The sequence below is a fragment of the Eleutherodactylus coqui genome, chromosome 8, assembly GCF_035609145.1.
Source record: "Eleutherodactylus coqui strain aEleCoq1 chromosome 8, aEleCoq1.hap1, whole genome shotgun sequence".
In the NCBI taxonomy this organism is placed as follows: Eukaryota; Metazoa; Chordata; class Amphibia; order Anura; family Eleutherodactylidae; genus Eleutherodactylus; species Eleutherodactylus coqui.
Genome location: NC_089844.1, coordinates 140,975,873 through 140,994,164, shown reverse-complemented (window position 1 = coordinate 140,994,164; position 18,292 = coordinate 140,975,873).

Here is an 18,292-nt window from a genome sequence, read left to right as displayed (position 1 = left end):
TCGCAGCCCCATTGTTTTCAATGGGGCTGGTGGCAGCATGGCACCACGTACAAAGTGCACGCAATGCGAGGCGGGATCTAATATTGAAAAAAGGAAGAATTTCCGCGATCCCATGCCACGGCTGACAGCCGCAGCGGGGGATTCCCTTCTTCCCTGAAGTGATGCAAGGCTGTTTTGCCATGAAAACGCCTGACATCCTCTGGGGTTTGACATGGTGGGGAGCGCGATGTGGGGGCGGGATTCACAGCCCCATATCGCACTTGCCCGTGTGGGGTTAGTCTAGGCCTTATTCACACAAGTGTTTTTATGCGGCTAATTTAGCCGCGTAAAAATGGCGACCGTCTGAAGCATTGGATTCTAATACATTCAGATGAGCGATATCTAGCCGTGTAAAAACGTTGCGCCAGGAAAGATAGGATATTGATGAACGAATACAGCGGTCTTCCCCTATCTTTCGTCAGATCTATGCTAGTGGCTGTCATAGACTCCTATGGGAGCTGCAAAAAAACGGAGGGGAGGGAGTTTTGCAGGGTCCTACGCTGCGAAAACATTACGGACTGGCTCTGGTTAACCCTTTTGAAGCCATGCCGACGATTTATGCTGACAGAGGGATTTCTGCGCTCCGGTGTATATACGCCGCAGCCACTTGTGTGAATGGGCGAGAAAATGCAAATTTTGGCCGTGACTCGATTGTGACATTTTGATTTTCACAAGCTTTGCAGCCGTGATGCGGCAAGCGTAAAAACACATCACTTGTATGAAAGAGGCCTTAGGCCTCCCTCGCACAGGCGTTTGCAAAAACGCTTCATTTTTCAGCGCTGCATTTAGTTGGTTTTCAGCAGCGTTGACATGCGTTTTTGATGTGTTTGAACTCCCCAAAGCAAGAAACGCCCCAAAACAGTCACATGACCACACAGGGACCATTTAAGAGAGCTTATTTCAGTGCTACCTTTGGTCTTGCAAAGGACGGAAAGATGGAAGGACGGAAAAAAATGACAGAAAGAAAAGCAACGGAAAGATAAGGACGGAAAAACGTTTGGAAGCAATGAAAGAAAGATGCAAAAAAAGATGGAAGGACAAAAAAAAAACAACAGAGTTGGGAAGCACTGAAAAAAGGACGAAAGGACGGAAAAAACGACAGAACGATGCAAAAAAGGATGGAAGGACTGAAAGATGGAAGGACAGAAAAAAGGACAGATGGAAGGGCGGAAAAAAGGAAGGACAAAGAAAAGGATGGAAAAAAGGACGGAAAGAAGTAAGGATGGAAAAAAGGACTTTTTTTCAGACTTAGTGGCATAGCAACCTAAGCAGGGGGATTGAAAGAGGGTTATATGGAAGGATTGAAAAAGGGATGGATGGATGGATGCAAAGAGGGATGGATGGATTGAAAGAGGAATGGATGCGTTTTGACTAGAGATGAGCGAGCATCAAAATGCTCGGGTGCTCGTTACTCAAGCCAAGCTTTTTGCAATGCTCGAGAGCTCGTTTTGAGTAATGAACCCCACTGAATTCAATGGGAGACTCGAGCATTTTTCAAGGTGTCCGAAGCTCTGCATCGTTTTCAATGAATCCGTGGCTGCTGCTGGCTGCTCCATTGAAAACAATGGTCTGCCATCACCCCATAATTGTTTTTCATGGAGGGGCTTTACATATAAGCGCTTTCCTGAAAAACAATAATTTTAGTGTTAAAAAAATAATAATAAAAAAACTTACCCTCCGCCGATGCCGTGTCCCCCGCGGGGATGCAGAACACATCTGCCACATGCAGAAAATGTTTCCTTCATCCCCTCTAGTAAAAATAATTCCCTGCTGCTACATCTACCACATCTGTGACAGATGCAGCAGAGGAATTCTTCAATTCCCTACCGCAGCTGTCATACATGACAGCTGTGGTAGAGGATCTGCTGCCGTCACCCCCATCAATGGATTTCAGGGAAGGGCTTTAATATAAGCCCTTCCCTGAAAAACCAGAAAAAAAGAGTGTAAAAAAAAAATTGATACTCACCTCCCTTCAGCTGCCGTGGCTCAGCCGCAACTTCTCTGCTCTGACCCCGGCTCCGTAGTCCTAATTAGAGATGAGCGAATATACTCGTTTCGAGTAATTACTCGATCGAGCACCGCGATTTTTACTCGGGTGAAAAGATTTGGGGGGTGTCGGGGGGAGGCGTGGCGGAGCGGGGGGTAGCAGCGGGGAACAGGGGGGAGCCCTCTTTCTCTCCCTCTCCCCCCCACTCCCCGCTGCAACCCCCCACTCACCCACGGCGCCCCCCGAATCTTTTCGCCCGAGTACGGAAGTACTCGAAAATTGCGGCGCTCGGGCGAAAAAGGGGCGTGGCCGAGTAGGTTCGCTCATCTCTAGTCCTAATCTATCAGCAGACAGGAATTTTAAGCGCCTCCCACTCTGTGTGGGAGTATACACCAAACAACTACCTCCCCCTGTGTTAAGAGGCAGTGTGAGGGGCTGTTTCATCGGTGTCCCTCACGGGTGCAACTAGCTCCCTTATTTGAAGTCTGCTGCCTGCATGATAAGAGGATGCAGCTATCTGCCCTCCTTAGTCAGTAAGTATATGGCCGTTATCTGTGATTGTTTTTATGTTTTTATATTTCCCCTTCTGTGACGTATTTATAGTAGTATAGGGACCCACGACATGCAAAGAGCCTTGACGCGGTTAGTGAGCTGATGTATCTTGGTCAAAATCCAACCAATGCCTTGCATTTATTATCTATCATTCACATGCAGTGTGGCTTTAAAAATCCAGGGTGGCAGTACTAATATGGTTCACTGTTTGAAGTGCAGGGCAACCCGCTGAACTATTATGGCATCATTAATAGGTTGCTGGTCTGCATGGTGCACTACATGTATCATAATGGTCTGCCACTTTGTATCCACTCTGTGTGGGAGTATACACCAAGCAGCCACCCCCCTCTATATCAAGAGGCAGTGTGAGTGGCTGTTTCACACAGGTGCAACTAGCTCCCTCATTTTCATCTGCTGCCTGCATGGTGAGAGGATGCAGCTATCTGCACTCCTTAGTCAGTAAGTATATGGCCATTTTCTGTGATTGCTTAATTTAATACAGAGCCCAGAAGGCTGGGTCTCATACAAATAAGGTTCTAAATTCAGTTTTCAGGCCCCTGGGGTTCAGCTGCAGCGCCACCGGCCGCACTGTGTTCTAATGCCAATTTGGAGCCATTACCCTGGGCCCGGGCCTATGGCTGCTTTGAGATGCCCATAATGAATCGCCTTGCGGGTGGTGCTACACTAACCGTAAAGCTACAGTGTCAGTCAATCACAGCGCTTGCTTAGTGACGCACGCTAAGGAGCTGGTGGAATAAGCAGACAGGCAGGTGACAAAGCCACTGTTTTTCCAATGGCAATCTCCTAATGGTTCATTTCGGTTGGCTCTTTCAGGGTTTTCAGCACGCGGAGCTAGTATTTTGGCACAAATTTTGCGTTCTGTTGTGATAAGTAAAATGCGCGCGTCTCCCTAAGGGCAAAGACTCTGCGGTTGGCGGCATAGAAATAGTGCTCAGGTTTACAGTCACGATTGGGCGGTACTATGGGTCGACCCTCACAAAGGCGAGGGGGTGCGGCAGTGGAGCTGCGAGGCCCGGCGAGCCAAGCCAGGTGAGGGTCAGCGTCACCCATAGCCAGCTACGTTTTTGGTGGCTAACAGCGTGGTGGGCAGTGCAGCGTTCGGGTTCCGGGTAAAAATGGCGCCTTGGCGACGTGCAGAATGTAAGAGGCCTGTAATGATTTTCTGTGGTCTTCTGTATGTGCAAACTGTTTGGGTTAAATGGACGTCCACGGGAGTGCGGTAGGGAAATTGCAGTGTGTAACGGAACTATGTTGTGCGGTGATGATTTGAGTTTTGTCGGTTTTGAATTCTCTAATTAGAGTAAAAGGCTGTGAAATGAGCGGTTAATTTATTACGGAGCCCAGAGGGTTGGGTGTGGTAGGAAGCCTAGGCCACTAAGGTAAAAGTAAAGTGCGGGTTGGGTGTGGTAGGAAGCCTAGGCCACTAAGGTAAAAGTAAAGTGCGGGTTGGGTGTGGTAGGAAGCCTAGGCCACTAAGGTAAAAGTAAAGTGCGCTGGGCGACAATCCACCTAGTTGGGATGGCGGTATGCCTTTAGCTCTCACTCTACCCCCCAGCAAGCTGGGTACTCATTGCACTGACCTCGGAAGGACAGAAGGCTGAGTCGACCCTGAGCCGGCTACCTGACGTACGCGGGGTGTGAACCCGCACATCTCAGGTCGTGAGCGAGAGCGCAGTACTGTGTACTGCTGCCTGAATGCTCTGCGCCACACGAGGCTCACAATGTAACAAGGTGCCGGTTTACATCTATAATCCTGGTCCAGTGTCTAGCTTGGAAACGAGATGCCATATAGACAGGCGTGGAGGCTCTGGTACTCTGCTGTACCGCCTCTAGCTTGGATACAAGATGTGCTACGGTGTGGTGGGGCATGGATGCTGTAGTGCTAAGTTGGGCCACCTCTTGCTTGGATTCAGGATGTGATACGGGCGGGCATGGAATCCATAGTGCCCTGTTGGGACACCTCCAGCTTTCGTATAAGATGTGATACGGGGGTGGGAGAAGGGGAAGGTAGCTGCAGCAGCCTGTTTCACTGCCTTTAGCTTGGATACGAGATGTGATCCCGGGGGGCATGGATGCTCTAGTGCTAAGCAGGGCCACCTTTTGCTTGGATGCAAGATGTCATACGGGCTGGCATGGACTCTCTAGTGCCCTGTTGCTCCAGCTTTCATAGAAGTTGTGATACGGTTGGGCACGGAGGCTCCAGTTCACTGCTGTACCACCTCTGACAGATGAGCCGTCATCAGCTCCCTTCCGACAATGCTTTCAGTTTTCAGGCCCCTGGGGTTCAGCTGCAGCGCCACCGGCCGCACTGTGTTCTAATGCCAATTTGGAGCCATTACCCTGGGCCCGGGACTATGGCTGCTTTGAGATGCCCATAATGAATCGCCTTGCGGGTGGTGCTACGCTAACCATAAAGCTACAGTGTCAGTCAATCACAGCGCTTGCTTAGTGACGCACGCTAAGGAGCTGGTGGAATAAGCAGACAGACAGGTGACAAAGCCACTGTTTTTCCCATGGCAATCTCCTAATGGTTAATTTCGGTTGGCTCTTTCAGGGTTTTCAGCACGCGGAGCTAGTATTTTGGCACAAATTTTGCGTTCTGTTGTGATAAGTAAAATGCGCGCGTCTCCCTAAGGGCAAAGACTCTGCGGTTGGCGGCATAGAGATAGTGCTCAGGTTTACAGTCACGATTGGGCAGTACTATGGGTCGACCGCCACAACGGCAAGGGAGTGCGGCAGTGGAGCTGTGAGGCCCGGCGAGCTAAGCCAGGTGAGGGTCAGCGTCACCCATAGCCAGCTACGTTTTTGGTGGCTAACAGCGTGGTGGGCAGTGCAGCGTTCGGGTTCCGGGTAAAAATGGCGCCTTGGCGACGTGCAGAATGTAAGAGGCCTGTAATGATTTTCTGTGGTTTTCTGTATGTGCAAACTGTTTGGGTTAAATGGACGTCCACGGGAGTGCGGTAGGAAAATTGCAGTGTGTAACGGAACTATGTTGTGCGGTGATGATTTGAGTTTTGTCGGTTTTGAATTCTTCTCTAATTAGAGTAAAAGGCTGTGAAATGAGCGGTTAATTTATTACGGAGCCCAGAGGGTTGGGTGTGGTAGGAAGCCTAGGCCACTAAGGTAAAAGTAAAGTGCGCTGGGCGACAATCCACCTAGTTGGGATGGCGGTATGCCTTTAGCTCTCACTCTACCCCCCAGCAAGCTGGGTACTCATTGCACTGACCTCAGAAGGACAGAAGGCTGAGTCGACCCTGAGCCGGCTACCTGACGTACACGGGGTTTGAACCCGCACATCTCAGGTCGTGAGCGAGAGCTCAGTACTGTGTACTGCTGCCTGAATGCTCTGCGCCACACGAGGCTCACAATGTAACAAGGTGCCGGTTTACATCTATAATCCTGGTCCAGTGTCTAGCTTGGAAACGAGATGCCATATAGACAGGCGTGGAGGCTCTGGTACTCTGCTGTACCGCCTCTAGCTTGGATACAAGATGTGCTACGGTGTGGTGGGGCATGGATGCTGTAGTGCTAAGTTGGGCCACCTCTTGCTTGGATTCAGGATGTGATACGGGCGGGCATGGAATCCATAGTGCCCTGTTGGGACACCTCCAGCTTTCGTATAAGATGTGATACGGGGGTGGGAGAAGGGGAAGGTAGCTGCAGCAGCCTGTTTCACTGCCTTTAGATAGCAGCAAACGTATAGGGAAGATGCTGATGACTGGGGGGGGGAGAGGGGGAGGAGAGAGAGAGAGAGGAAGCGACCACAGGAAAGGGAGGGGTTAACTGGGAGTAAAGAAGAAGGAAGTAAAGGATTTCAGTCGGGACCAGGAGAAAGAAGAGTGAAGACGTGGACCCAGACGAGCTGCAGCATGGAGGACCTAATGGAGCGGATTAAAGATGTGGTGGCCAGCCAGGGCACTAGCTGGCTCGTGAAGATGGCCGAAGATTTATCGAGACCGCTTGCAGCGGAGGCCGGGGAAAACAGCAATCAACTCGTGTTGCCCAGCAGTGAGGAGCCCAGGGGAAGACGCGCCCGAAGCCGACCCGTTCTGCCCAGCAGCGAGGAGCCCAGGGGAAGACATGCCCGAAGCAATCCAGCGGTGCCCAGCAGCGATGAGCCCAGGGGAAGACCCGTCCGGAGGAGGAATCCACCCGCCCGTTTGAGCCCCAGCCCGGTGGTGAAGAGAGCTGTGCCGGTGAGGAGCCCCAGAACAGAAGGAGCGAGGAGGAGCGGTACCGCGCGGTCGCAGCGCGGCATGGAGGAAGCAGAGCCAATAGGACGCATCCGGGTCAGCGACGGTGAGGTTGAAGGGAGAGATGGACCTACCTTCGGTGTGTCGGCGAGGCCAGGATCGGGTAAGTCCAGCGCGGGAGGAGGTGTTCCCGCGGCTGTCGGCAGAGCAAGGATGGCGACATCGGAGCGCTCCCCACGTGGCGCGGCAGGCGCGCGTAGGGATACGCCGGGGAGATGTAGTCCCGGCCGCGGAACGGCGGCAGCCGTTAGGGGGGAGATGCTGGTAAGTGCATCTCCCTCATCACGTTCAAGCAGCAGCGGGGGGGAGAGCAGGGGGAGGGAGGGGGCGAGAGCTGCACAGTTGGGGAGCAGGGGGGGGCTGAAATCACAGCGCCACATGCTCGGGGTGCGGGGGGGGGGAGGGGGAGGGCCCAGCGGCGGCGGCCATTACGGGGCGGCAAATGACCGCTCCGGAACCCCAGAAGCTATAGGCCACCAAGTAGCCCCATATCATAGGCGCGATAGGCGCATGCAGGCTGCCGGCAGTAGTTATGAGCCGGCGGCCAGACACAGGTCCACAGCGCATGCCATCGGTCAGCGCGAGCGCTGCGCTCCTGGCAGGAGGCAGGAGCATAGCAGGCAGCAGGATGCAACGGATGAGAGTCAATCAGCGAGTGAGATGGAGGAGTTTAGCAGCGCGTCATCACCGGTAGCCGGAACGAGGAGGAGGAGGAGCAGAGTCACGCAGGCGGTGGCGCAGTTCAGTCGCTCAGAAGCGGTGTCGCAGAAAGTAAGACATGGCGGCCGAGGGGCGGCCGCACAAATTGCACAATACCCTTTCTTACGCTCACCGGCTTTTTCCGCAGGTAGTGGTGAAGGAGAGAGATTGAGCAGATCGGGAGATGGAGTTTCGGCCTACGGGGCTGCAAAAATAAGGACTCCGAGTGGCCGGGGTGTTACCAGCGGAGAACGACACGCGGCGCACCGACCCTACAGCCTATCATCACTGCCCGCACCCAGCTTTCCCTTGGCGATGCCGGAGGACAACGAGGCGGGTGAGTCGGTACATTTAAATAGAGTTTGGGATAATGTGCCCGGCGCAGGCCGGAAGGATGAGTTTATGTCAGCTTTGAGAGCTCTGTGTGATAATTATGAGAAGGAGAAGGGACTACCAGTGTCCCATAAGCAACCGGGGAGGTCGGCCTTGCCCGAGGTTGGTGGTCCTGTACAAGGACGGAAGAGTCTGCCTACGGGGGCAGGAGTGAGTGATGGTTTTAAATTAGCGGATTCGCTGTTTTGTGGTGTAGCCCCGCTGGATGCCGGGCTGGAGGACGAAGTGGTGAGTAAAATAATAAATGGTGGTTACGTGGACATTTGGTCACTGTTGTCGGCTGAACATGTATCAGTCGACAAGGAACGTTTTTCAGAGCGTGGAAGTGAGAGAAAACCCAAGGTGGCTAAAACTTTTGGGAACTGGCTACAGGCCTTTTTGATGCTGGCGCACGTCGTGTGTCGTCAGTACCCTCAGAAAGGACCCGAGATGCTTGTCTACATCAACACGATCCACAGTGCATATAAGTTGCACGGGGGGTCGGCTTGGTGGAGATACGACGAAGATTTTCGTCGCAGGATAGCGGGCTCTGACAGTATCAGCTGGGCAACGAAGGCGACAGACATGTGGATCCAGCTGATACTGGCCCAGAAACCAACGAGACCTAGCTTTCATGGAACGGCCACAGGCGCCGGCGGACAGCAGACTCCTGTGGCCCCTAAGCCATCTGGATCATGCTGGGCCTTCAACGAGGGCTACTGCCGTTTCCAGGCGTCGTGCAAATTTAGACACGAATGCTCTATTTGCGGCGGGTCGCATACAGCGATGCGATGTTTCCGGCGTCAACGAGCGGCGGGAGTTCCCGGCACAGGGGCGAACGCCGGTGAGCGTTCAGTACCTGGAGCCGTGGCTCGACCGGTACCCACGGAGACCGGAAGCAAGCCTGCTTAGGGCGGGTTTTGCTGAAGGTTTCTTCATCCCACATTCTAACGTGTCTGCAGCGTCCTTTTGCCAAAATTTAAAATCAGCCCGCGACAACAAAGAGTTAGTACTTGAAAAGTTGTTAAAGGAAGTGGAGTTGGGACGAATGGCGGGGCCATTTTTGGAGCCGCCTTTCGGCAACTTGCGGGTTTCTCCTTTGGGCTTAGTACCAAAGAAAGAAACAGGTAAGTTTAGACTCATACACCATTTATCATACCCGTCCGGGGAATCCGTTAACGACGGGATAGCAAAGGAGCAAGCGGCGGTGTCATATGCGTCATTTGACGGGGCAGTTGAGTTGGTTAGAAAAGCGGGCAGAGGTGCATGGTTAGCGAAAGCCGATATAGAATCGGCTTTCCGCCTCTTGCCGGTGCACCCGCAGTGTTTCCATCTACTGGGGTGCAGAATTGAGGACCAGTTTTTTGTCGATATGTGCCTGCCAATGGGCTGCTCGATCTCTTGTTATTATTTCGAGGTTTTCAGCTCCTTTTTAGAGTGGATGTTAAAGGTTGAGACGGGCAGCGCATCGGTATTGCACTATCTAGACGATTTCCTTTTTGTTGGACAAGCTAACTCGACGGTTTGCGAGTTTTTACTTTCGTCTTTTCGTTCGTTAATGCGTAAGGCAGGCGTGCCTTTGTCGGTCGAGAAAACAGTGGGTCCAGTGTCAAGATTGAGTTTTTTGGGTATCGAAATTGACACAGTGGAGATGATTTTCCGCTTGCCCGACGATAAAGTGGCGCGTTTGCGACAAGCGGTAGATTTGGTGTGTATTTCGAGGAAGGTTACACTTCACCAGCTACAAGTTTTGGTAGGCTTACTTAATTTCGCGTGCAAGGTCATTCCGATGGGGCGAGCTTTCGCTCGGCGTTTGTCATTGGCAACAAGAGGGGCAAGAGAGCCCCATCATTTTATTAGAGTGTCGAAAGGAATGAAATTGGACTTGCACGTATGGAGAGTGTTCCTCGGTTCTTTCAACGGCCAGGTCATATGCCCGGAGGATGAGAGTCAAAACGAGGAGATCGGTTTGGTGTCGGATGCAGCTGGATCACATGGTTTTGGAGTTCTATTTGGTAACCGGTGGTGTTGCGCTGCTTGGCCAAGTTCTTGGAAGCAGAAGCAATGGGTAAAAAATGTGGCACTTTTGGAGATATTCCCGTTAATGGTGGCAATGGAGATTTGGGGCCAGAGGTTGGCCAATAAAAATATCTGTTTCTGGTCCGATAACCAGTCGGTGGTACAGGTGGTAAACAGACAATCGTCATCATCAACGTTGGTGCTGGCGGCATTACGCCATTTGGTTCTACGATGTTTACAGCACAACGTAAGATTTAAAGCTCGATATGTACCGGGTTATTTGAATGCTACTGCTGATGCTCTTTCTCGCTTTCAGATGTCAACATTCAGGGAGCTGCACCCGACGGCGGAGGTCGAGGGGGTATGTTGCCCTGCTTTCTTGTGGGAAATGATAGAAGAGAGCTGTTAGCTCTCGTAAAGATGTCAGTTTCAAGTACCACATGGAGACGGTATAATAACGTATGGAAAGAGTGGATAGCAGCAGCGGGTGGACGGTTTCCTTCGGAAAAAAGAGCGAAGGCGTTAACTTTAGACACATTAGCGGCAATGCGTAAAAAGGGGGCGTCGGCGGACGCGGCCAGGAAACATTTGACGGCGGTGGCCTTTTTAATTCGGTTACACGGGTCGAGGGATGTGACTAAAGATTTCGTTTTCGGACAAATTATTAAAGGGTGGAAGAAGGACAAGGTGACAAAGGACGGAAGGAGACCGATCACGTTTTGAGTTACTAAATGCTATATTAGAAGTGCTGGGAGAGGTTTGCGAGGAGGGCTCCGAGGCGGAGCTTTTCCGAGTGGCCTTTGCAATTGCCTTTTTCGCAGCAATGCGGATTGGGGAATTAGTGTCAGCAAGTAAAAGTAGACCTGGGGGACTGATGTACGGAGACGTATTAGTTGACGGAGACTGCATCAAAATTGGCGTTCGGAGATCAAAAACAGACGTTTACGGGGTTGGAGAATGGCTCAGGATAGGCAAATTGGGAACAAAATGGTGTCCGGTAATTTTGATAACGGGTTTTTTGGAACGCCACTGCGGAACGGGCCCGTTTTTGAAGCATGCGTCGGGCCTCCCTTTAACCAAATACCAGTTCACAGCAGTCATGCGCGGTAGCCTGAATAAATTGGGACTCAACCCAAAGGATTTCGGATCACACTCATTTAGGATAGGAGCCGCGACGTCCGCTTTTTCGTGCGGCATGGGTATCGAAGGTATTAAAAGAGTGGGTCGCTGGAGATCAGATGCTTACAGGTCTTATGTGCGACCGGACCTTAGAGTTTTCATATGATTTATACGTTGGTTGTGATGTTCTTTTCGGTGTATGTTTTCTTTATTTATTTACAGTTACGGATTGGTCGGTATGGGTGATAGGCCACTCATATATATACTGGGCCGAGAGGAGAGCCAGAAGTAGGCCTATCGGAGGTAATTTAGGCCTCAATGTTCCAGTACATTGGAGAGGGATTAGAGGTTTGCAATGGCCCAGGCTGCTCCAGGAGGTATTGAGAATCAGCAGTTGGGAGAATGATAAAGTGATACTAGTCATTCATGCAGGTGGAAATGACCTCGGGAAAATAAAAGTAGCGGAGCTCATTTCCTTAATGAAAGAGGACATTTATCGTTTTAAACTGTTCTTTAAGCGGATGGTAATTGTCTGGTCAGACATAGTGGCCAGAAGAATCTGGAGGGAAGCGCGAGATAACGAGGCAATCGAGCGAGTACGGAGAACGGTTAACTTCAGGATATCGAAGCACGTACAAGCCTTGGGCGGAATAGCCATCCGTCACTGGGAGCTGGAGAGAAGAGAGCGCGGGATGATGCGGGGTGACGGGGTTCATCTCAGCGAGATAGGGTTAGATATTTTCCTGTCTAGATTGCAGGATGGGGTGGAGTCGGCGTTATTGCTGGCATGTGGGGGGCGGAGTGCAGCATAGAAATATGCTGCATCCTTCGTGGCGGTAGTTAGGACTTCCATGCCAGCTAGGAAGGGTAGGGCTTTACAGGCCGGTAAGGGCCTTCTTACGCCGCAGTATACAAGAACAAGTTTCAATAAAAATGGACATTTAATTGGCATGGAAGGTAAAGAGAAAGTTAATTTACGTTTTGAAATAAAGTTTATATGGTTAAATAAAGGCTGTGGCCTACCCACAACAAGCTAGCAGATGTTGTACTTATTCTTTATTTAGTTGGGGAGCTAAAGTAAGTGTTAAGTCCCCCCAGTCTAGCTTGGATACGAGATGTGATCCCGGGGGGCATGGATGCTCTAGTGCTAAGCAGGGCCACCTTTTGCTTGGATGCAAGATGTCATACGGGCTGGCATGGACTCTCTAGTGCCCTGTTGCTCCAGCTTTCATAGAAGTTGTGATACGGTTGGGCACGGAGGCTCCAGTTCACTGCTGTACCACCTCTGACAGATGAGCCGTCATCAGCTCCCTTCCGACAATGCTTTCAGTTTTCAGGCCCCTGGGGTTCAGCTGCAGCGCCACCGGCCGCACTGTGTTCTAATGCCAATTTGGAGCCATTACCCTGGGCCCGGGACTATGGCTGCTTTGAGATGCCCATAATGAATCGCCTTGCGGGTGGTGCTACGCTAACCATAAAGCTACAGTGTCAGTCAATCACAGCGCTTGCTTAGTGACGCACGCTAAGGAGCTGGTGGAATAAGCAGACAGACAGGTGACAAAGCCACTGTTTTTCCCATGGCAATCTCCTAATGGTTAATTTCGGTTGGCTCTTTCAGGGTTTTCAGCACGCGGAGCTAGTATTTTGGCACAAATTTTGCGTTCTGTTGTGATAAGTAAAATGCGCGCGTCTCCCTAAGGGCAAAGACTCTGCGGTTGGCGGCATAGAGATAGTGCTCAGGTTTACAGTCACGATTGGGCGGTACTATGGGTCGACCGCCACAACGGCAAGGGGGTGCGGCAGTGGAGCTGTGAGGCCCGGCGAGCTAAGCCAGGTGAGGGTCAGCGTCACCCATAGCCAGCTACGTTTTTGGTGGCTAACAGCGTGGTGGGCAGTGCAGCGTTCGGGTTCCGGGTAAAAATGGCGCCTTGGCGACGTGCAGAATGTAAGAGGCCTGTAATGATTTTCTGTGGTTTTCTGTATGTGCAAACTGTTTGGGTTAAATGGACGTCCACGGGAGTGCGGTAGGAAAATTGCAGTGTGTAACGGAACTATGTTGTGCGGTGATGATTTGAGTTTTGTCGGTTTTGAATTCTTCTCTAATTAGAGTAAAAGGCTGTGAAATGAGCGGTTAATTTATTACGGAGCCCAGAGGGTTGGGTGTGGTAGGAAGCCTAGGCCACTAAGGTAAAAGTAAAGTGCGCTGGGCGACAATCCACCTAGTTGGGATGGCGGTATGCCTTTAGCTCTCACTCTACCCCCCAGCAAGCTGGGTACTCATTGCACTGACCTCGGAAGGACAGAAGGCTGAGTCGACCCTGAGCCGGCTACCTGACGTACGCGGGGTTTGAACCCGCACATCTCAGGTCGTGAGCGAGAGCTCAGTACTGTGTACTGCTGCCTGAATGCTCTGCGCCACACGAGGCTCACAATGTAACAAGGTGCCGGTTTACATCTATAATCCTGGTCCAGTGTCTAGCCTGGAAACGAGATGCCATATAGACAGGCGTGGAGGCTCTGGTACCCTGCTGTACCGCCTCTAGCTTGGATACAAGATGTGCTACGGTGTGGTGGGGCATGGATGCTGTAGTGCTAAGTTGGGCCACCTCTTGCTTGGATTCAGGATGTGATACGGGCGGGCATGGAATCCATAGTGCCCTGTTGGGACACCTCCAGCTTTCGTATAAGATGTGATACGGGGGTGGGAGAAGGGGAAGGTAGCTGCAGCAGCCTGTTTCACTGCCTTTAGCTTGGATACGAGATGTGATCCCGGGGGGCATGGATGCTCTAGTGCTAAGCAGGGCCACCTTTTGCTTGGATGCAAGATGTCATACGGGCTGGCATGGACTCTCTAGTGCCCTGTTGCTCCAGCTTTCATAGAAGTTGTGATACGGTTGGGCACGGAGGCTCCAGTTCACTGCTGTACCACCTCTGACAGATGAGCCGTCATCAGCTCCCTTCCGACAATGCTTTCAGTTTTCAGGCCCCTGGGGTTCAGCTGCAGCGCCACCGGCCGCACTGTGTTCTAATGCCAATTTGGAGCCATTACCCTGGGCCCGGGACTATGGCTGCTTTGAGATGCCCATAATGAATCGCCTTGCGGGTGGTGCTACGCTAACCATAAAGCTACAGTGTCAGTCAATCACAGCGCTTGCTTAGTGACGCACGCTAAGGAGCTGGTGGAATAAGCAGACAGACAGGTGACAAAGCCACTGTTTTTCCCATGGCAATCTCCTAATGGTTAATTTCGGTTGGCTCTTTCAGGGTTTTCAGCACGCGGAGCTAGTATTTTGGCACAAATTTTGCGTTCTGTTGTGATAAGTAAAATGCGCGCGTCTCCCTAAGGGCAAAGACTCTGCGGTTGGCGGCATAGAGATAGTGCTCAGGTTTACAGTCACGATTGGGCGGTACTATGGGTCGACCGCCACAACGGCAAGGGGGTGCGGCAGTGGAGCTGTGAGGCCCGGCGAGCTAAGCCAGGTGAGGGTCAGCGTCACCCATAGCCAGCTACGTTTTTGGTGGCTAACAGCGTGGTGGGCAGTGCAGCGTTCGGGTTCCGGGTAAAAATGGCGCCTTGGCGACGTGCAGAATGTAAGAGGCCTGTAATGATTTTCTGTGGTTTTCTGTATGTGCAAACTGTTTGGGTTAAATGGACGTCCACGGGAGTGCGGTAGGAAAATTGCAGTGTGTAACGGAACTATGTTGTGCGGTGATGATTTGAGTTTTGTCGGTTTTGAATTCTTCTCTAATTAGAGTAAAAGGCTGTGAAATGAGCGGTTAATTTATTACGGAGCCCAGAGGGTTGGGTGTGGTAGGAAGCCTAGGCCACTAAGGTAAAAGTAAAGTGCGCTGGGCGACAATCCACCTAGTTGGGATGGCGGTATGCCTTTAGCTCTCACTCTACCCCCCAGCAAGCTGGGTACTCATTGCACTGACCTCGGAAGGACAGAAGGCTGAGTCGACCCTGAGCCGGCTACCTGACGTACATGGGGTTTGAACCCGCACATCTCAGGTCGTGAGCGAGAGCTCAGTACTGTGTACTGCTGCCTGAATGCTCTGCGCCACACGAGGCTCACAATGTAACAAGGTGCCGGTTTACATCTATAATCCTGGTCCAGTGTCTAGCTTGGAAACGAGATGCCATATAGACAGGCGTGGAGGCTCTGGTACTCTGCTGTACCGCCTCTAGCTTGGATACAAGATGTGCTACGGTGTGGTGGGGCATGGATGCTGTAGTGCTAAGTTGGGCCACCTCTTGCTTGGATTCAGGATGTGATACGGGCGGGCATGGAATCCATAGTGCCCTGTTGGGACACCTCCAGCTTTCGTATAAGATGTGATACGGGGGTGGGAGAAGGGGAAGGTAGCTGCAGCAGCCTGTTTCACTGCCTTTAGCTTGGATACGAGATGTGATCCCGGGGGGCATGGATGCTCTAGTGCTAAGCAGGGCCACCTTTTGCTTGGATGCAAGATGTCATACGGGCTGGCATGGACTCTCTAGTGCCCTGTTGCTCCAGCTTTCATAGAAGTTGTGATACGGTTGGGCACGGAGGCTCCAGTTCACTGCTGTACCACCTCTGACAGATGAGCCGTCATCAGCTCCCTTCCGACAATGCTTTCAGTTTTCAGGCCCCTGGGGTTCAGCTGCAGCGCCACCGGCCGCACTGTGTTCTAATGCCAATTTGGAGCCATTACCCTGGGCCCGGGACTATGGCTGCTTTGAGATGCCCATAATGAATCGCCTTGCGGGTGGTGCTACGCTAACCATAAAGCTACAGTGTCAGTCAATCACAGCGCTTGCTTAGTGACGCACGCTAAGGAGCTGGTGGAATAAGCAGACAGACAGGTGACAAAGCCACTGTTTTTCCCATGGCAATCTCCTAATGGTTAATTTCGGTTGGCTCTTTCAGGGTTTTCAGCACGCGGAGCTAGTATTTCGGCACAAATTTTGCGTTCTGTTGTGATAAGTAAAATGCGCGCGTCTCCCTAAGGGCAAAGACTCTGCGGTTGGCGGCATAGAGATAGTGCTCAGGTTTACAGTCACGATTGGGCGGTACTATGGGTCGACCGCCACAACGGCAAGGGAGTGCGGCAGTGGAGCTGTGAGGCCCGGCGAGCTAAGCCAGGTGAGGGTCAGCGTCACCCATAGCCAGCTACGTTTTTGGTGGCTAACAGCGTGGTGGGCAGTGCAGCGTTCGGGTTCCGGGTAAAAATGGCGCCTTGGCGACGTGCAGAATGTAAGAGGCCTGTAATGATTTTCTGTGGTTTTCTGTATGTGCAAACTGTTTGGGTTAAATGGACGTCCACGGGAGTGCGGTAGGAAAATTGCAGTGTGTAACGGAACTATGTTGTGCGGTGATGATTTGAGTTTTGTCGGTTTTGAATTCTTCTCTAATTAGAGTAAAAGGCTGTGAAATGAGCGGTTAATTTATTACGGAGCCCAGAGGGTTGGGTGTGGTAGGAAGCCTAGGCCACTAAGGTAAAAGTAAAGTGCGCTGGGCGACAATCCACCTAGTTGGGATGGCGGTATGCCTTTAGCTCTCACTCTACCCCCCAGCAAGCTGGGTACTCATTGCACTGACCTCGGAAGGACAGAAGGCTGAGTCGACCCTGAGCCGGCTACCTGACGTACATGGGGTTTGAACCCGCACATCTCAGGTCGTGAGCGAGAGCTCAGTACTGTGTACTGCTGCCTGAATGCTCTGCGCCACACGAGGCTCACAATGTAACAAGGTGCCGGTTTACATCTATAATCCTGGTCCAGTGTCTAGCTTGGAAACGAGATGCCATATAGACAGGCGTGGAGGCTCTGGTACTCTGCTGTACCGCCTCTAGCTTGGATACAAGATGTGCTACGGTGTGGTGCGGCATGGATGCTGTAGTGCTAAGTTGGGCCACCTCTTGCTTGGATTCAGGATGTGATACGGGCGGGCATGGAATCCATAGTGCCCTGTTGGGACACCTCCAGCTTTCGTATAAGATGTGATACGGGGGTGGGAGAAGGGGAAGGTAGCTGCAGCAGCCTGTTTCACTGCCTTTAGCTTGGATACGAGATGTGATCCCGGGGGGCATGGATGCTCTAGTGCTAAGCAGGGCCACCTTTTGCTTGGATGCAAGATGTCATACGGGCTGGCATGGACTCTCTAGTGCCCTGTTGCTCCAGCTTTCATAGAAGTTGTGATACGGTTGGGCACGGAGGCTCCAGTTCACTGCTGTACCACCTCTGACAGATGAGCCGTCATCAGCTCCCTTCCGACAATGCTTTCAGTTTTCAGGCCCCTGGGGTTCAGCTGCAGCGCCACCGGCCGCACTGTGTTCTAATGCCAATTTGGAGCCATTACCCTGGGCACGGGACTATGGCTGCTTTGAGATGCCCATAATGAATCGCCTTGCGGGTGGTGCTACGCTAACCATAAAGCTACAGTGTCAGTCAATCACAGCGCTTGCTTAGTGACGCACGCTAAGGAGCTGGTGGAATAAGCAGACAGACAGGTGACAAAGCCACTGTTTTTCCCATGGCAATCTCCTAATGGTTAATTTCGGTTGGCTCTTTCAGGGTTTTCAGCACGCGGAGCTAGTATTTTGGCACAAATTTTGCGTTCTGTTGTGATAAGTAAAATGCGCGCGTCTCCCTAAGGGCAAAGACTCTGCGGTTGGCGGCATAGAGATAGTGCTCAGGTTTACAGTCACGATTGGGCGGTACTATGGGTCGACCGCCACAACGGCAAGGGGGTGCGGCAGTGGAGCTGTGAGGCCCGGCGAGCTAAGCCAGGTGAGGGTCAGCGTCACCCATAGCCAGCTACGTTTTTGGTGGCTAACAGCGTGGTGGGCAGTGCAGCGTTCGGGTTCCGGGTAAAAATGGCGCCTTGGCGACGTGCAGAATGTAAGAGGCCTGTAATGATTTTCTGTGGTTTTCTGTATGTGCAAACTGTTTGGGTTAAATGGACGTCCACGGGAGTGCGGTAGGAAAATTGCAGTGTGTAACGGAACTATGTTGTGCGGTGATGATTTGAGTTTTGTCGGTTTTGAATTCTTCTCTAATTAGAGTAAAAGGCTGTGAAATGAGCGGTTAATTTATTACGGAGCCCAGAGGGTTGGGTGTGGTAGGAAGCCTAGGCCACTAAGGTAAAAGTAAAGTGCGCTGGGCGACAATCCACCTAGTTGGGATGGCGGTATGCCTTTAGCTCTCACTCTACCCCCCAGCAAGCTGGGTACTCATTGCACTGACCTC